Consider the following 19,230-nt stretch of genomic DNA (forward strand, 5'->3'; position numbering starts at 1 on the left):
TAGTCTCTTCCTGGAATGACCTTTCTACCCAGCTTCCCACAATACCTGGAAATTCATGTTCATTTTCAAAACTCAGAATAACCATTATTGCCTAAGAGAAACCCCATACTCTATACCCTACCCCTGAAAACACGGTTAACCACTTCTCTTCTGAGCTACTTGTACATTTTATACACAGTTTTTGCATTATACTTGGTATATTCTATGGCAGTTTATCCACATTATCTATGCTTATTACTTGAACATGACACTAAAGGTAAGTATAGGACTATTCTTATCCACTTGTGTAAGCACTGTAAACTGACACACTTAATACATCTGTAATGTGTAAGTTCATACATATGTGAATACTTGCATGTAAAAATGAATGAATTAACTAATGCTTATGAAGTCCTTTACAGTTTCAAGCTATCCAACTTTTTCTGGGTTTCTCTCTGTATCTAGCAATCATGTTAATCCTCTGATGATATGCTCTTATTCTTAATACAGTAACCAATCCTTACATGTAATAACAATAGCAACACAATTTAGAAACCTCAAAAAGATTTGCCAAATTGAATGTATTTTCTGAGTTTTTTTTTCCTCAACTACAAATGAAATATAAATGCAACTGAGTCAATTATGGCTTCCCTGGTGACTCAGTGGTAAAGAATCTACCTGCCAAAGCAGGAGATGTAGAGTCAATCCCTGAGTCAGGAAGGGCACAAAACGCAGGCCCATCTGAGTCTGAGCCTTTGTGGAGTACCTGAGAACCTGAACCTGAGCGGCTTAGACCTGGGATGTGCACGCAGCCCAGGGCCTGCTTTAAACAGTTCCCCTGCAGAGCAACCTGAAGCCTCAGCAGTGTAGACCGGGAAAGCACACACGCCATGAGCAGGGGCAAACCCAGTGTGGCCCAGACACTGCGAGCACTCCCCACACAAGCCAGTGATATTAGTTTGCAGTGTTCCTCCCTCCCTGCAGCACAATTGAACAAGTGAGCCTAAATTAATGACCACTTTCACCCTCTTATGTCAGAGCGGAAATTAAGCACTGAAGAGACTTGCAAACAGAGGAAGCCAAAATAAACAAAGAAGAGGGAACCGCTTTGGAAGTGACAAGTGCAACAAATTAAAACCCTGTAGTTAGCATTGACTACATTGCAAGGGGTCTACAGACCTTGAGAAGAAGTATAAGCTGGAACAAGGAAATATCTGAAACTGAACTGACCCCACACTGCCCTCAACAGCTCCAGAGAAATTCCTAGATATATTTTACTATTATCATGTTTAATTCTTTTATTTTTAAGTTCTTTATTACTCCTTTAATTTTCATTTCTAAAATCTGCTATTACCTTCCCCCAAAAAAGATTCTACTTTTAAAGCAAATTTCAAATATATATATTTTTTTTATAATTTTTGCAATTTTTTTTTTAATATTGTATTTTTGAGAGTCTAACCTCTACTCTAGATTTTTAATCTTTGCTTTTTGGTATTGGTTATCAATTTTGTGCCATTAAGAATCCAATCTTCAGTGCCCATTTTTACCGAGGAGTGTGATTACTGGTTTGATTGCTCTCTCCCCTTTTGACTCTCCTTTTTCTCCACCAGGTCTCTTCCCTCTGTCTCCTCCCTCCCGCTTCTCTTCTCTACTTAACTCTATGAATCTCTTTGGGTGTTCTGGGCTGTGGAGAACACTTAGGGAACTGATTACCGTATAGATTGGTCTCTCTCCTTTTGACTCCCCCCTCTTCTCCTCCTGGTCATCTCTATGTCCTTCCTCCCTCTTCTCTTCTCCATGTAACTTTGTGAACCTCTCTGGGTGTCCCTCACTGTGGAGAATCTTTTCACCATTAACCTGGATGTTTTATCATCAGTGCTGCACGGTTGGAGAAGTCTTGAGGCTACTGTAAGAATAAGACTGAAAGCCAGAGGTAGGAGGTTTAAATACAAAACTTGAGAACACCAGAAAACTCCTGACTCGAGGGAACATTAATTGACAAGAGCTCATTCAAAGGCCTCCATACCTACACTGAAACCAAGCTCCACCCAAGAGCCAACAAGTTTCAGAGCAAGACATACCAAGCTAATCCTCCAACAATTCAGGAACATAACCCTAAGCATTAAAATACAGGTGGCCAAAAGTCACACCAAACCCACAGACACCTCAAAACTCACTACTGGACACGTCATTCCACTCCAGAAAGAAGAGATCCAGCTCCACCCACCAGAACACCAACACAAGCTTCCCTAACCAGGAAACCTTGGCAAGCTACTTGTCCAACCCCACCCACAGGGAAGAACCTCCACAATAAAGAGGAACCACAAATGTTCAGCATACAGAAAGGCCACCCCAAACACAGCAACCTAAACAAGATGAAAAGGCAGAGAAAGAATCATCAGGTAAAGGCACATGATAAAGCCCACCAAACCAAACCAAAGAGGAGGAGATAGGGAGTCTACCTGAAAAAGAATTCAGAATAATGATAGTAAAAATGATCAAAAATCTTGAAAACAAAATGAAGTTACAGGTAAATAGTCTGGAGACAAGGACTGAAAAGACGCAAGAAAAGTTTAACAAAGACCTAGAAAAAATTAAAAAGAGTCAATCAATAATGAATAATTCAATAACTGAGATCAAAAGCACTCTGGACGGAACCAACAGTAGAACAATAGAGGCAGAAGATAGGATAAGTGAGGTAGAAGATAGAATGGTGGAAATAAATGAAGCGGAGAGGAAAAAATAATTAAAAGAAATGAGGACACCCTCAGAGACCTCTGGAACAATGTTAAATGCCCCAACATTCAAATCATAGGAGTCCCAGAAGAAGAAGACCAAAAGAAAGGCCATGAGAAAATATTTGAGGAGATAATAGTTGAAAACTTCCCTAAAATGGGGAAGGAAATAGTCACCCAAGTCCAAGAAACCCAGAGAGTCCCCAACATGATTAACCCAAGGTGAAACACCCCAAGACATATCTTAATTAAATTAATGAAGGTCAAACACAAAGAACAAATATTAAAAGCAGCAAGGGAAAAACAACAAATAACATACAAGGGGATTCCCATAAGGATAACAGCTGATCTTTCAATAGAGACTCTTCAGGCCAGAAGGGAATGGCAGGACATACTTAAAGTGATGAAGGAGAAAAACCTACAACCCATATTACTGTACCCAGCAAGGATCTCATTCAAATATGAAGGAGAAATCAAAAGCTTTACAGACAAGCAAAAGCTGAGAATTCAGCATCACAAAACCAGGTCTTCAACAAATGCTACAGGATCTTCTAGACAGGAAACACAGAAAAGGTTTATAAACTTGAACCCAAAAGAACAAAGTAAAAGACAGTGGGATCATATTTATCAATAATTACCTTAAATGTAAATGGGTTGAATGTCCCAACCAAAAGACAAAAGACTGGCTTAATGGATACAAAAACAACAAGACCCCAATATATGCTGTCTACAAGAAACCCACCTCAAAACAAGGGACACATACAGACTGAAAGTGAAGGGCTGGAAAAAGATATTTCACACAAATGGAGACCAAAAGAAAGCAGGAGTACCAATACTCATATTGGATAAAATAGACTTTGAAATAAAGGCCATGAAAAGAGACAAAGAAGGACACTACATAATGTTCAAAGGATCAATCCAAGAAGAAGAATTAACAATTATAAATATATATGCACCCAACATAGGAACACTGCAGTATGTAAGGCAAATGCTAATGAGTATGAAAGGGGAAATTAACAGTAACACAATAATAGTGGGAGACTTTAATACCCCACTCACACATATGGATAGATCAACTAAACAGAAAATTATCAAGGAAACACAAACTTTAAATGATACAATGGATCAGTTAGACCTAATATCTATAGGACATTTTACCCCAAAACAATTAATTTCACCTTTTTCTCAAGTGCACACAGAAACTTCTCCAGGATAGATCACATCCTGGGCCATAAATCTAGCCTTGGTAAATTCAAAAAAAATGAAATCATCTCAAGCATCTTTTCTGAATACAATGTGGTAAGATTAGATGTCAACCACAGGAAAAAAACTATTAAAAATAAAAACATATGGAGGCTAACAACATACTTCTGAATAACCAACATATCACAGAAGAAATAAAAATATGCATAGAAATGAATGAAAATGAAAACATAGCAACCCCAAACCTATGGGATTCAGTAAAAGCAGTGCTAAGAGGAAGGTTCATAGGAATACAAGCCTATCTCAAGAAACAGGAGAAAAATCAAATAAATCACCTAACTCTACACCTAAAGCAACTAGAAAAAGAAGAAACGAAGAACCACAGGGTTAGTAGAAGGAAAGAAATCATAATAATTAGGGCAGAAATAATTGAAAAAGAAACAAAGGAGACCATAGTAAAAATCAACAAAGCTAAAAGCTGGTTCTTTGAAAAGATAAATAAAATAGACAAACCATTGGCCAGACTCATCAAGAAAAAAATGGAGAAGAATCAAATCAACAAAATTAGAAATGAAAATGGAGAAATCACAACAGACAACACAGAAATACAAAGGAACATAGAAGACTACTATCAGCAACTATATGCCAATAAAATGGACAATGTGGAAGAAATGGACAAATTCTTAGAAAAGTACAACTTTCCAAAACTGAACCAGGAAGAAATAGAAAATCTTAACAGACACATCACAAGCACAGAAATTGATACTGTAATCAGAAATATTCCAACAAACAAAAGCCCAGGACTAGATGGCTTCACAGATGAATTCTACCAAAAATTTAGAGAAGAGCTAACACTTATCCTACTCAAACTCTTCAGAAAATTGCAGAGGAAGGTAAACTTCCAAACTCATTCTGTGAGGCCACCATCATTTTAATACCAAAACCTGACAAAGATGCCACAAAAAAAGAAAACTACAGGCCAGTATCACTGATAAACATAGATGCAAAAATCCTTAACAAAATTCTAGCAATCAGAATCCAACAACATCATGACCAAGTAGGGCTTTACCCCAGGGATGCAAGGATTCTTCAATATTCGCAAATCAACGTGATACACCACATTAACAAATTGAAAGATAACCGTATGATTATCTCTAGATGCAGAGAAAGCCTTTGACAAAATTCAACATCCATTTATGATAAAAACCCTCCAGAAAGCAGGAATAGAAAGAACATACCTCAACATAATAAAAGCTATATATGACAAACCCACAGCAAACATTATCCTCATGGTGAAAAATTGAAAGCATTTCCCCTAAAGTCAGGAACAAGACAAAGGTGCCCACTTTCACCACTACTATTCAACATAGTTTTGGAAGTTTTGGCGACAGCAATCAGAGCAGAAAAAGAAATAAAAGGAATCCAGATTGGAAAAGAAGAAGTAAAACTCTCACTGTTTGCAGATGACATGATCCTCTGCATAGAAAATCCTAAAGACTCCACCAGAAAATTATGAGAGCTAATCAATGAATATAGTAAAGTTGCAGGATATAAAATTAACACACAGAAACCCCTTGCATTCCTATACAGTAACAAAGAGAAAACAGAAAGAGAAATTAAGCAAACAATTCCATTCACCATTGCAACGAAAAGAAGACAATACTTAGGAATAAAGCTACCTAAGAAACAAAAGATCTATATATATAAAACTATAAAACACTGATGAAAGAAATCAAAGATGAGACAAACAGATGAAAAAATATATCATGTCCATGGATCGGAAGAATCAATATAGTGAAAATGAGTATACAACCCAAAGCAATCTGTAGATTCAATGCAATCCCTATCAAGCTACCAATGGTATTTTTCAGAGAACTAGAACAAATAATTTCACAATTTGTATGGAAATACAAAAAGCCTCAAATAGCAAAAGCAATCTTGAGAAAGAAGAATGGAACTGGAGGAATCAACCTGCCTGACCTCAGATTATACTACAAAGCTACAGTCATCAAGACAGTATGGTACTGGCACAAAAACAGAAATAGAGATCAATGGAACAAAATAGAAAGCCCAGAGATAAATCCACACACCTATGTACACCTTATCTTTGACAGTGGAGGCAAGAATATACAATGGAGAAAAGACAATCTCTAACAAGTGGTGCTGGGATAACAGGTCAACCACTTGTAAAAGAATGAAACTAGAACACTTTCTAACAACTATACACAAAAATAAACTCAAAATGGATTAAAGATTTAAATGTAAGACTAGAAACTATAAACCTCCTAGAGGAAAACATAGGCAAAACACTCTCTGACGTAAATCATAGCAGGATCCTCTATGACCCACCTCCCAGAGTAACGGAAATAAAAGCAAAAATAAACAAATGGGACCTAATTAAACTTAAAAGCTTTTGCACAACAAATGAAACTATAAGCAAGGTAAAAAGACAGCCTTCAGAATGGGAGAAAATAATAGCAAATGAAGCATCTGACAAAGAATTAATCTCAAAAATATACAAACAACTCCTGCAGCTCAATTCCAGAAAAATAAGTGACCCAATCAAAAAATGGGCCAAAGAACTAAACAGACTTTTCTCCAAAGAAGACACACAGATGGCTAACAAACACATGAAAAGATGCTCAAAATCTTACTCATTACTAGAGAAATGCAAATCAAACCCACGATGAGGTACCATCTCATGCCAGTCAGAATGGCTGCTATCAAGTCTACAAACAATAAATGCTGGAGACGGTGCAGAGAAAAGGAAACCCTCTTACACTGTTGATAGGAATGCAAACTAGTACAGCCACTATGGAGAACAGTGTGGAGATTCCTTTAAAAACTGGAAATAGAATTGCCATATGACCCAGCAATCCAACTGCTTGGCATACACACTGAGGAAACTAGAATTGAAAGAGACACATGTTCCCCAATGTTTATCACAGCACTGTTACAATAGCCAGGACATGCTGCTGCTGCTAAGTTGCTTCAGTCATGTCAGACTCTGTGCGACCCCATAGACGGCAGCCTACCAGGCTCCCCCGTCCCTGGGATTCTCCAGGCAAGACCACTGGAGTGGGTTGTCATTTCCTTCTCCAATGCATGAAAGTGGAAAGTGAAAGTAGGAAGTTACTGGTCGTGTCCAACTCTCAGCGACCCCTTGGACTGCAGCCCACCAGGCTCCTCCGTCCATGGGATTTTCCAGGCAAGAGTACTGGAGTGGGTTGCCATTGAACATGGAAGCAACCAAATTTCCATTGGCAGATGAATGGTAAGAAAGCTGTGGTACATATACACAATGGAATATTACTCAGCTATTAAAATGAATGCATTTGAGTCAGTTCTAATGAGGTGGATGAAACTGGAGCCCTTTATACAGAGTGAAGTAAGTCAGAAAGAAAAAACACCAGTACAGTAATATTAACGCATATATATGGAATTTAGAAAGATGGTAATGATGACCCTATACGTGAGACAGTAAAAGAGACACAGATGTAAAGAACAGACTTTTTGACTCTATGGGAGAAGGTGAGGGTGGGATGATTTGAGAGAATAGCATTGAAACATGTATATTATCATACGTGAAATAGTTCACCAGTCCAAGTTTGATACATGAGGCAGGGTGCTCAGGGCTGGTGCACTGGGATGACCTTGAGGGATGGGATTGGGAGAGAGGTGGGATGGAATGTCAGGATGGGAAACACATGTACATCCATGGCTGATTCATGTGAATGTATGGCAAAATCCATCACAATATTATAAAGTAATCAGCCTCCAATTAATATATATAAATTAAAAGAAAAAAAAGTGCAATGCCTTTTCACAGATGTTTCTGTCTTCTATCCTCTATCTCTGTGAGTTTCTCACTATTTATTCCTTTTATAATGATCAACTGGTTAAGCCAGCCAGGTGGAGAAATATAAACCCTATCTTTTCTGGCATGTGTTCTCCTGACAGTTGGTAGATGGTAACTTAGTTCTAAATTGAAAAAACAGAAGTTGTAAATCACCTATTCATGTGCAGTACTTCCCAGATGCTACCCAAATAGAATTATCTTGGAATGGACAAGAAATATAATTAATCTAAATTATCTATTATCTAGGAGTATAAGAATTCTTGAGCACGCACACACACACATATATATATCATTCTCAAACTCTTCCAAATTTTTTCCACCTTCATCTATAGGGGAAGTTATTAAAAAACCACAAACTAACTTGTCTGTAATTCTATCTCCTTTCTCTACTCTTATGTGCAACAGGAAAACAAAGCTAGAAAAATAAGAGAGACTAGTATAATGTACAGTCTTAAAAAAGATCCTTACCTCTGAAATGATGGATACATATCATTAAACATTTGTCCAAACCTATAGAATGTATAACAGCAAGAGTAAGCCCTAATGGTAACTATGGACTTTGGATAATCACAATGCATTAATTTATGTTCATCACTTATAACAAATGTACCATGAAGGTGGGATGGTGATGATAGGGAAGGCTATGCATGTGTTGGGGCAAGAAGTCTATGGGATATCCCTGTACATTCCTTTCAATTGTTCTGTTAACCTAAAATTACTCTTAAAAATAGTCAATAAAATAAATTCCCCTCTCAAAAGCTAATGCATCCATGATAGAGAGATGAGGTACTGAGGGTGAGAGAAAAGGTATAAGGGACAATGGAGATGGATGAAGCATGAAAACCAAATGTCAGAGAAAAGCTCATTTAGAAATTCATGTAAAGTTCTTTTAGTTAAGAAATTCAACCCATTTTAAATAAAATAAATAAATCTCATAGGAAGAACTTTTACAAATGGAAGATGATAAAAGTTCAAAAAATACACTTGATACTTTTATGCTTCAGTATCAGTGATTCATAACCAACCTTAAATTTTTGCAAAGATAGAGAGAGAAAGAGAAGGAGGGACAGGGAGAGGTATTCACAAAGTCTTAAATCTGAGAAGAATTTACAGATTTAGTGATAATTTATAAGTTATGAGAAATTAAGTTTACACATATTTTGAAAGGAAGAAAAAGAGGAAAAGAATTTTCCAGGGTAAATTATTTTTTTAAACTGTTTTGTATTAAAATATTTTGATAGATGAACAAGTCTATGTAAATTATATCTCCAAATGACTATGATTATTTAGCCTATTTCAATCTTTTATTCAACACATATTTTTAAGCAGGTACAGTATGACCGATATTATTCCAGGTGTTGGAGATGCAGTGGTGAACAAGGCAGATGAAGTTCCTTTCCTCACAAGCTTTGCATTCTAATACAGAGCAGGGAATAAAAGTCAACAAGTAAATAATAGTAAACAGCGAATTTCAAATACTAAATAGTGACACATGTTATGGAAACATTTTGAATAAATAATACTTGATACTTTTATTGGTGGTAGAGAATAAGTTTGGTATTTCCAGGATAAAAAGTTATAGATATATGGAGACATTGTACTAGTTTCTAGCCAGAAACATACTGAGTGCTGAATCCATTATGGTTTATGATATATTTTCTGTTTCTTATAAGCACTTAATTCCTAGTTCCTGGTATGCATTTATTTTTGCTCCAAGCAAATATATACTCAAACACATATAAAGAATACTATAGATTCCCTTGTAGGGACAGCACAGTTTTACAGCATAATTCATTATATAGAAACTACATATGTACATGCACACACACAGATATCTCTGGGGAAAGGTTGATTTGTATGGCTCGCGGTCTTCACAGAAATTTCTCCTAAGAGGTAAGGTTTTAAAGTTACTCATTGGTCATAGGAAATTAAGATTGTTGGTACAGTAAATACGGTTTTCCTAATCTGAATTATGAATACGACAGGTTCCCAGTGCTAGGGAAACAGTGACTGAAACTGCCCACCCTGGCCAGGCAGCATAGTAACCATTTGCATCAGTTATTTTATGACAGGAAGTCCTGGTAAGGAGCAAAGAACTAAAAGCCACCACCAACTGGAAGAATTCTGGACAAGGTTGAAAGGAGACACCGCATGTCCTCGCACCTCCCAGACTCCTCCTTATTGGCACCCATCTTGGCTGAGCGATGCGTGAACCATCAGGAAGGACCCTGAGTCAGAATAACAGACCAGAGATAATCCTGAAACCAATCCCATTACCATAAAACCTGAGACTGCAACCCACATGACAGAGCAGCTCTCCTGGGTTCCCTTACCCTCCTACTCTCCACCCCCTCAGGTGCCCCTTCCCAATAAAGTCTCTTGCTTGGTCAACAGTATGTCTCCTAAGACAATCCATTTCTGAGTGTTAGACAAGGACCCACTCTCGGGCCCCAGAAGGTTCCCTTTCCTGCAACACCACTTGTCATTTTCAAAATATAATGTCCATGTGATTGTTAATGAAAACTCAAATTTTAAAAAATTTACCTAGAGGTTGTTTGTTTGTTTTTTTTTAACTTAAGCAGTGTTGCATCTTATGTGAAGCTTTGTGTGCTATGTAATGTTGGGAGGAGAGACAAGGAGGACATGTTAGTGGCATAAAGAAGGCCCCATAAAGATATGATTATTTCCTCAGGGTGAGCTTTGGAAATGCTTGTGCATTTTCAGAAGGATTTAGGAAACAATTTAGTTATTATGAAGGATTTAATTTCAATCTCTTTTCTTTTCAAACATTGTAAAAATAAAGATGAAAGAAACATCTTCAGAACTCACAAATTTCCACAACTGCCCCTAGTCTCTTTAAAAAAAAAAAAAGACTAGTTTTGAAAAATCCATGGTTTACAGAAATGGGAAACATCCCAACAACAGCTGGTTCAGAAATGGTTTATCATTAAATTACTTTGTACAGCTTAAGGTTTGCACAGTAAAACATAAGCTTTGATATTTAACAGTCAAAAAAGAAAAAAGAAGTGTTGTATGTTTTGCTTCAGTTTTGAGAAGTAAACCTCACCACATAGCAAAGGAAGGAAACATGGAAAAGATCAGTAGAATAACATGGAAGAAAATGATTGCTAAAGGGAACCAGTACTCCAGATGACAGAGTTAATTGAAATGTAAGCCTAGAGGGATGGCATGATTTTAACCATAGAGCTGTGCCCCATAGAATCTGCTGGAACATGAAAATCTCAGCAAACATATTAGAAATATGAGATGTGGTGAAATACTTTCTGTTTATCCTTTTCCATAGGGAACCTGTGCAGGTAAGTGGGGCATGGAACAGTTAAAAAGAGAAAATTTTGAGTACTAATCCCAGGATGGCCACAAGATTGTTCCGCAACCTTGGCCTGCTGATCAAACATCTGTAAAGCTGTGTTGCTTCTTCCTCTCAACAGAATCAATCCTTGAGCCCACAGGCAAGAGGAATACTAGTGGGCATTTCATAAACAGTGGTGCTGATAATGGTTGTCATGGGAGATAACTAACGATTATAAGATGGACAATTTAAATGCAAATTGATACATAAATGCTGAGCACTATAATAGAGTCTACTCTGAAAAGAGAGTAAACAGCATATTTTAAGGAAGTAATACACTAAGGGAATAAAGGTATTACAGCTAGCATGTAGCCAACCAAAGAAACCAGAAAGATTGGGATGTTTCTAATTATCTATTTCCTGACCACCATGAATATAGAGCTAGACTATTTTTTTTAAATACAGAAGAGTTAATTGAGTAGACTGTATATTGAAAATATCCGTTAGTAAAAATAAAATTCAATTTACCTATGCTGTTTATTATAGTATTGATAATAGAAATAATTACTTTCATCTACTGAATAACTTGAGACACGAGTTTCAAGGTACAAAAAGGACAAGATGCATATAAGAAAATAGGAAAGAGAAGTACACTTAAAACAGATGTATGCCTTCACGGGTCATTGCTTTTGAAAAAACAGATCTATAATTCTCCTGTTTATTGTATAAAATTAAACGATGCTTCCCTGGTGTCTCAGTGGTAAAGAATCCAACTGCCATGCAGGAGACGCGGATTCAATCCACAGGTTGAGAAGATTCCCTGGAGGGGGAAATGGCAATCCACTCCAGTATTCTTGCCAGGAAAATCCCAAGGACAGAGGAGCCTGGCAGGCTGCAGTCCACGAGGTCGCAGAGTCCGACACAACTGAGTGACCAAAAACAAACATACATCACAATGTACTCATAGTGATGCCAACTGGGTCCCTGTGGGATTCATGGGCACAGAGGTTTCCTTGTCCACCATTTATTATAGGCATGACTCAGCCTTCATGACCTTCTCTGAGTTCCAAATGGCAGAACAGTTGCTAATCAAAGGAATGTTGGTGGTTTCATCGCTAAGTAGTGTTCCACTCTTGTGGGAAACAGCAGCAAAACCACCTGAGACAAGATTAAAAGACCAGGGAGTCTCATTCAGTTTGGGAGACTGGATCACCTAAGACCCTGAAAGTAAAAGTGTCAGTCACTCAGTCCTGTCTGACTCTCTGTGATTCCATGGACTGTACCTCGCCAGGTTCCCCTGTTGATAGGATTCTCCAGGTAAGAATACCGGAGTGGGTTGCCATTTCCTTCCCCAGGGGATCTTCCCAACCTGGTGATTGAACCGGGTCTCCTGCATTGCAGCCAGATTCTTTACCATCTGAGCCATCAGAGAAGCCCCACATAAGACCCTGTATATGGTCTAATTTTGTCAGGAACCACACCATTTTGAACTTTGCAGAAGGAAGAATACAAGACTGTTATTGCCTTGATCCCTATCACATACTCCTGCCTGACTATATAACTTTTCCCTACTCACCAGGGAGGGGGGGCCATTTCTTGAGGCCACTAGCCTACTGTGTTCCCCTTTTGCCTGGCAAAGTAATAAAGCTGTTCTTTCCTTCTTGTCCATAATTTTGTCTCTGTATTTCCGTTTGGCACCAGTGCACAGACAGCCAAGATTTTGGCAACAGTAGGACTGTACCATCACCACCACAATCTGATTTTAGATCTCTTCCCCTCTAAGAAAACCCCTTCTCCTTAATAATCACTCTGCATTTGTCATGCCTAGCACTAAGCAATAACTAATCTATATTCTGTCCTTATGAAGTTGTGGTTCTAGACATATATCGTATCTATGAAATTAAATAATACACATTTTCATTTCAATCCCAAAGAAAGGCAATGCCAAAGAATGCTCAAACTACAGCACAATTGCACTCATCTCAGACGCTAGTAAAGTAATGCTCAAAATTCTCCAAGCCAGGCTTCAACAGTATGTGAACTGTGAACTTCCAAATGTTCAAGATGGATTTAGAAAAGGCAGAGGAACCAGAGGTCAAATTGCCAACATCTATTGGCTCATCGAAAAGCGAAAGAGTTCCACAAAAATGTATACTTCTCCTCTATTGACTATGCCAAAGCTTTTGACTGTGTAGATCAAAACAAACTGTGGAAAATTCTTCAAGAGATGGGAATACCAGACCACCTGACCTGCCTCCTGAGAAATCTATATGCAGGTCAAGAAGCAACAGTTAGAACTGGCCATGCGTCAAGGCAATATATTGTCACCCTGCTTATTTAACATATATGCAGAGTACATCATGTAAAATGCAGGGCTGGATGAAGCACAAGCTGAAATCAAGATTGTCAGGAGAAATATCAATAACCTCTGATATGCAGATGACACCACCCTTATGGCAGAAAGCAAAGAAGAACTAAAGAGCCTCTTGATGAAAGTGAAAGAGGAGAGTAAAAATGTTGGCTTAAAACTTCAACATTCAGAAAACTAAGATCATGGCATCTGGTCCCATCACTTCATGGCTAATAGATGGGAAAACAATAGAAACAGTGAGAAAATTTATTTTCTTGGGCTCCAAAATCACTGCAGATGGTGACTGCAGCCATGAAATTAAAAGATGCTTGCTCCTTGAAAGAAACATTATGACCAATCTAGACAGCATATTCAAAAGCAGAGACATTACTTTGCCAAAAAAGGTCCATCTAGTCCAAGCTATGGTTTTTCCAGTAGTCATGTATGCATGTGAAAGTCGGACTATAAAGAAAGCTGAGCAACGAAGAATTGATGCTTTTAAACTGTGGTGTTAGAGACTCTTGAGAGTCCCTTGGACTGCAAGGAGATCCAACCTGTCAACCCTGAAGGAAATCAGTCCTGAATATTCATTGGAAGGACTGATGTTGAAGCTGAAACTCCAATATTTTGGCCACCTGATGCAAAGAACTGACTCATTTGAAAAGACCTTGATGCTGGGATTGACTGAAGGTGGGAGGGGAAGGGGACGACAGAGGATGAGATAGTTGAATGGCATCACCGACTCAATGGACATGAGTTTGAGTAGGCTCCGGGAGTTGCTGATGGGCAGGGAAGTCCATGGAAGTGCTGCCGTCCACGGAATTGCAAAGAATCACACACAACTTAGCCATTGAACACAAATTTTTTAGGCAGCTTGGGGGAAGGTCAAATTTCTTTCAGAGTGTTTTAGGCCTTGTTTTCAGCTCAAAATAATCTGCATGCCAGGGACACTTTTTGGCAAATTTTGTTCCCCTATACCATGATAGTAAGAGTTTATTTCTAGTCTCTCATATATCCTTAAGCCAGTTACTATAATGTCTTATTTACTGCAATTCTGCAATATCTTAAGTTAGGCAATCTGAGTCCTCAAAATTCATTTTTCTACAAACAATTATTTTGATCATTTTAGGCATCTTGCACTTTCATATGAATTTTGGAAAAGGTATGTCAATTTCTAAAAGAAAAGTCATCTGGAAATTTAATAAAGATTGTATAATTCAATTTGGGACTATCAACCTCTTAACAATATTAAGCACTCCAAATAGCAAACTTGGTAACTATAAATTTCTCTCTAAGCATGGTTGTATCTGATTTCATGAATTTTAGTATGTTGTGTTTTTTTTTTCCCCCAAACTTTTCTAACTCTAATTTCTTCTTTTATTGTTTATTAGGAATGTGTTTTTAAATTTCCAAATATTTGAATTTTCCAATTTTTCTTGCTATTAATTTCTAATTACATTTCATTGCTGTTAGAAAACAAATTTGTATATTTCAATCCCTTTAGATTTATTGAGATTGTTTAATAGCCTACCATGTGGTCTACCTTGAAGGATGTTCCACATGCAATTAAGAATGTGCTTTTGTTGGGTGAAGAGTTTGTAGATGTCTTTTACATTTAGTTGGGTGAATCATTTTCAGGTCTCCTTTTTACTAGTTGATCTTCTGCCTAGTGGTTCTTTCCATTATGCAAGTTGTTCTATTTATTATTATTTATCTTCCTTTTTTATTTTTGAATTGTCTGTTTCTCTCTTCCATCCTATTATGTTTTGCTTCATGGTTTAGGGTTTCTGTTAGATACAAATATGTTTATAATTGTGTGTTCCTTTCTAATTGATCCCATTTATCAACATAAAATTTCCTTTGTCTCTAGTATGAACTTTTCTCTTAAAGTCTATTTTAACATTATTATAGTTATTCCAGCTCTCCTTTTGATATTGTTTTTCTACCCTTTTACTTACACTCTATTTGCATTTTTTTTAATCTATAATGTATTTTCTAGAAATATCAAGAATTCAATTAGGTTTCTTTTACCCATATAGCAATCTCTGTCTTCTGATTAGATTTTTAATCCATTCATATTTATTATTGATATTGCCAGATGAACATTTGCCCTTTCATTTTTTGTTTTCTATGCATCTCATTTCTTGTCTGTTCTTCTATTCCTCCTTTATCAGCTTACTGTAATGATTTTTTAAATTATAGTTTTGTCAGACTCTACTTCAGATTTATAATAACTTAGTTCCAAAGGAATATGGAAAATTTATTCATCTATAAGCCACTTTCCTCTTTGCCATCGTGTTTGTGCTATTAGTGGCATACATACCTGTATAAGCTACAACTCCACCAATACATTGTTAAATTACTACTTTTTATATGTCTTTTTAGAGAAGCTGAGAGAAGAAAGGACAGCCAGTATATAACCTTTCTTTCTTTCTTTCTTTCTTTCCTTTTTTTTTTTTTTTTACCATTTCTGGTTCCTTTTCAAAAACTTCTTTTATTTTTTTGTAAGTCCAGTGTTCCAGCATCCTAACCACTCAGTTTTCCTTTATCTGGCAGTATTATTTCACCTTATTACTGAAAGATAGTTTGCTAAATTTAAGATTTTTGACAGCTTTTTTTTTTTAACATACTTTTAGCACTTTGCCTATGTCTTCCCACTGCCTTCTGACTCTATTCGTTTCTAAGAAGTTAATCGTTTCTGTTACTGAAGTTCCTGTGTACAGGTTGAGATGTTTTTTCACTTTCTGCTTTCAAAGGTTACCTTTGTCTTTGAACACTTTTACTATAATGTATTTCATAATGGGTCGCTTTCCATTTGTCCTGTTTGAAGTTTTTCAACTTCTTGGATGTGTAGACTTGCACTTTTCTTCATATCTGCAAAGTTTCCAGACATCATTTATTTGATTCATCTCCTGTCTTTTCCCCTCTTCCTATTTCCTCTAGTATATCCATCACATAATCTTGTGTGTTTAATTGTGTCCCAAATTTTTCTGAGATTTTATTCTTTATTTTTTCATTGTTTCTTTCTCTTTTCTCCAGATTGCCTAATCTCTACTCATCTGTCTTCAGTTGGCTGATTCTTTCTTCTGACAGATGAAGTCTACTATTGAGCCCATCTACTGATTTTTTGTTTGGGCTATCGTACTTTTCGTCTTCAAATTTTCCTTTTTTTTTTTTTTTAGTACTTTCATCCCTTTATTTTTATTCATGAGGCATTATCATCATATCTGCAATTCTTTAAGCATCATTTCTTTTAGTTTTTAAACATATTTATAACATTAAAGCTGCTTTGATTTCTGTCAAGTCTGCCAGCTTCCCATATGGGCCTCCTTCAAAGTAATTTTTATTGCTTGCTAGATTATTATGCATACAGATTATACTTTAGTCTTTCCTTGCATATCTCAATTGTATTGAAAACTATACATTTCAGGTATATTTAAGCAAATCTAGATACTGATAACACTCTGAGTGTTTCTCTTGTTTACCAAGTCATTTGCTTACAGTTGACCCTTGAACAACATGGATTTGACAGGTGGACAACAGGTCCACTTATACACAGATTTTTCTCAATAAATATGTCCTACAGTACTACATGGTCCATGGTTGGTTGAATCTGAAGATGAGAGGCCACAGATAAAGATGGCCAACTAAAATACCTACAGACTTTCCACTATACAAAAGTGGCATTCCTAATCCTCACGCGATTCAAGGGTCAAATGTTTTTGTTCAATGAACTAATTCTGAAAAGTCTAATTCCTTCCCCATGTGCAGGTCTAATTTGGCTACTCAGATTTCATCCCATTGTTTTCATCTCTTGGTCTGACTCCCTAGGAGCTATGCTTGGTTGGCACGAGCCACTTACTGGTTAAAACCTATGTGGCTTGGAGGATGCTATCACACTTGAGTTTGTTTTGTTGCCCTGTGTTCAATCAGGGACAAGTAGCTAAGAGAATCCCATTCTGATCTCTCCCAAGACAAAGTAGCCTTGGATCTGCACAGTTTCCTAGTCTATTGGTGATTTCTGTGATTTTATTTTTACACCTAGCTTCCTAGGAGCAGCCCCAGGTAAGAGGAGCTTATTGTTCAATATATATTTGATTAGAGTTTATGTTTAAGGCCCTTATTGTAGTAAGGGTTCTGCCCTGTATTGATGAATCTTGTGTAGCTTAGGGAAATACCTGCTCCGATTGCTACTGAATGGGTATAGCCCAGTGCATGTGACAACCTTCCTGACTTCCAGAACTGACTAAGGTCCCAGTAGGGCTCTTCTTGGTTATCTTTTTCTCTCATTCCATTAAACTTCTGGTTGCTCTTTTTTTATGTATAAAATAATTATTTACTTGCTTTTCCTTCTTGCCAAGGTTTGATATGTTCTCCTACCATCACTGAAGTCTAGCCTATAGGAGACATCATATCCCAGCATGCCAAGCCTGCCTGAAAATTCAAAGCAAGCAAACAAACCAAAAACCCAAACCACAGCAAACACCAAAGATGCTATTAATCACTTGGTATTATCTGTAATTACAAAGATTTTTCCAATCACATCACATAGAGATCATTTTATCCACTGCTCTGTTTGGCTGCCAATCTCTTATCTCTCTCCTCAGCAATGGTAAGGTGAATACCCTTTCCACAGGGAAGAGAGATCCATGGTTTGTTGCCTTTGCCAATAATTAAAATGTTTGAGAGTCATGTGGCAAAGCTGTTGCTGTTACATGAACCACATCAAAAGAACCTGGATGTCTCTCCTGGTTTGTAATCACATCAATTCTTCCCAGATTAACACCTCCAGTCACCATGCACAGGTTATCAGTGTCAAATTTGATGAAATCAGTAATCTTGCCAGTCTCCAAGTCAATCTGAATGGTATTATTCACCTTGATGAGGGGATCAGGGTAACAGATGGTACAAGCATCATGGGTTACCAGATGAGGGATTCCTTTTGTCCCCACAAATATCTTTCACTTTGCACAGTTTATACTTGGCCTCCTCAGGTGCAATACAATGAACAGCAAAGCGACCCTTGGTGTCATAGGTCAAACGAAAATTCTCTCCAGTCCTATCAATGCTGATGACATCCATAAAACCAGCAGGGTAGGTTATATCTGTGTGGACTTTGCCATCGATCTTAATGAAATGCTGCATGCAAATCTTCTTTACTTCATCTCCAGTTAGGGCATACTTAAGTCTATTCCTTAGGAAAATGATTAGGGGGAGACATTCCCTTAGCTTGTGGGGGCCGGTAGATGGATGAGGGGCAAACACACCAGTCAGTTTATTCAGCATCCAATGTTTTGGAGCTGCTACACATTTCAGATGCTTCTTGGGACCCCAAGCCATGGCTGCGCTAGGCACGAAAAGAGCTGGTTGCTCTTTCTTAGTTGCCCTCAACAAGAGGTCCACATTTTAAAATCACCCTTAGGTACAGACTTCTCCATGATGTGTTCTAAATAAAGCCAGTTTCCTTAGGCAGAACTGCAGAGCTCATTGTCTTTATGGGCTGTGTTTCTTCCTGGGCTGAACCTTTGTACCATTTCAGCAGAGCTTTGGGTAAGGACCTGCTTTTCCAAGACTGACAACTTGGTGTATGCGTGGCCACAAGGGGGAACGCAGGGTGGCTTTCCTTTGTTTTCTTGGGTTGCTCCTCCTGACATGGACCCCTGCCTTATAAAATTGGGTCCTAACCTACAGCATTTGAGGTTGAATTCCTGCTTTATGACCAAGGATTGGATAGGGAAAGAGAGACCTATTTCTCTCAGCCACATCTGCAGTGGGTAGGCATTCTGCAACACTG

General features: G+C 37.5%; 1 pseudogene; it reads right to left on the reverse strand.

Moving 5' to 3' along the window:
- Positions 1–17,930: 17,930 nt before the first annotated feature.
- LOC113891907 lies at positions 17,931–18,776 on the reverse strand (annotated as a pseudogene).
- Between the last annotated feature and the right edge of the window lie 454 nt (positions 18,777–19,230).

This window comes from Bos indicus x Bos taurus, chromosome 4 (genome assembly GCF_003369695.1).
Source record: "Bos indicus x Bos taurus breed Angus x Brahman F1 hybrid chromosome 4, Bos_hybrid_MaternalHap_v2.0, whole genome shotgun sequence".
Classification (NCBI taxonomy): domain Eukaryota; kingdom Metazoa; phylum Chordata; class Mammalia; order Artiodactyla; family Bovidae; genus Bos; species Bos indicus x Bos taurus.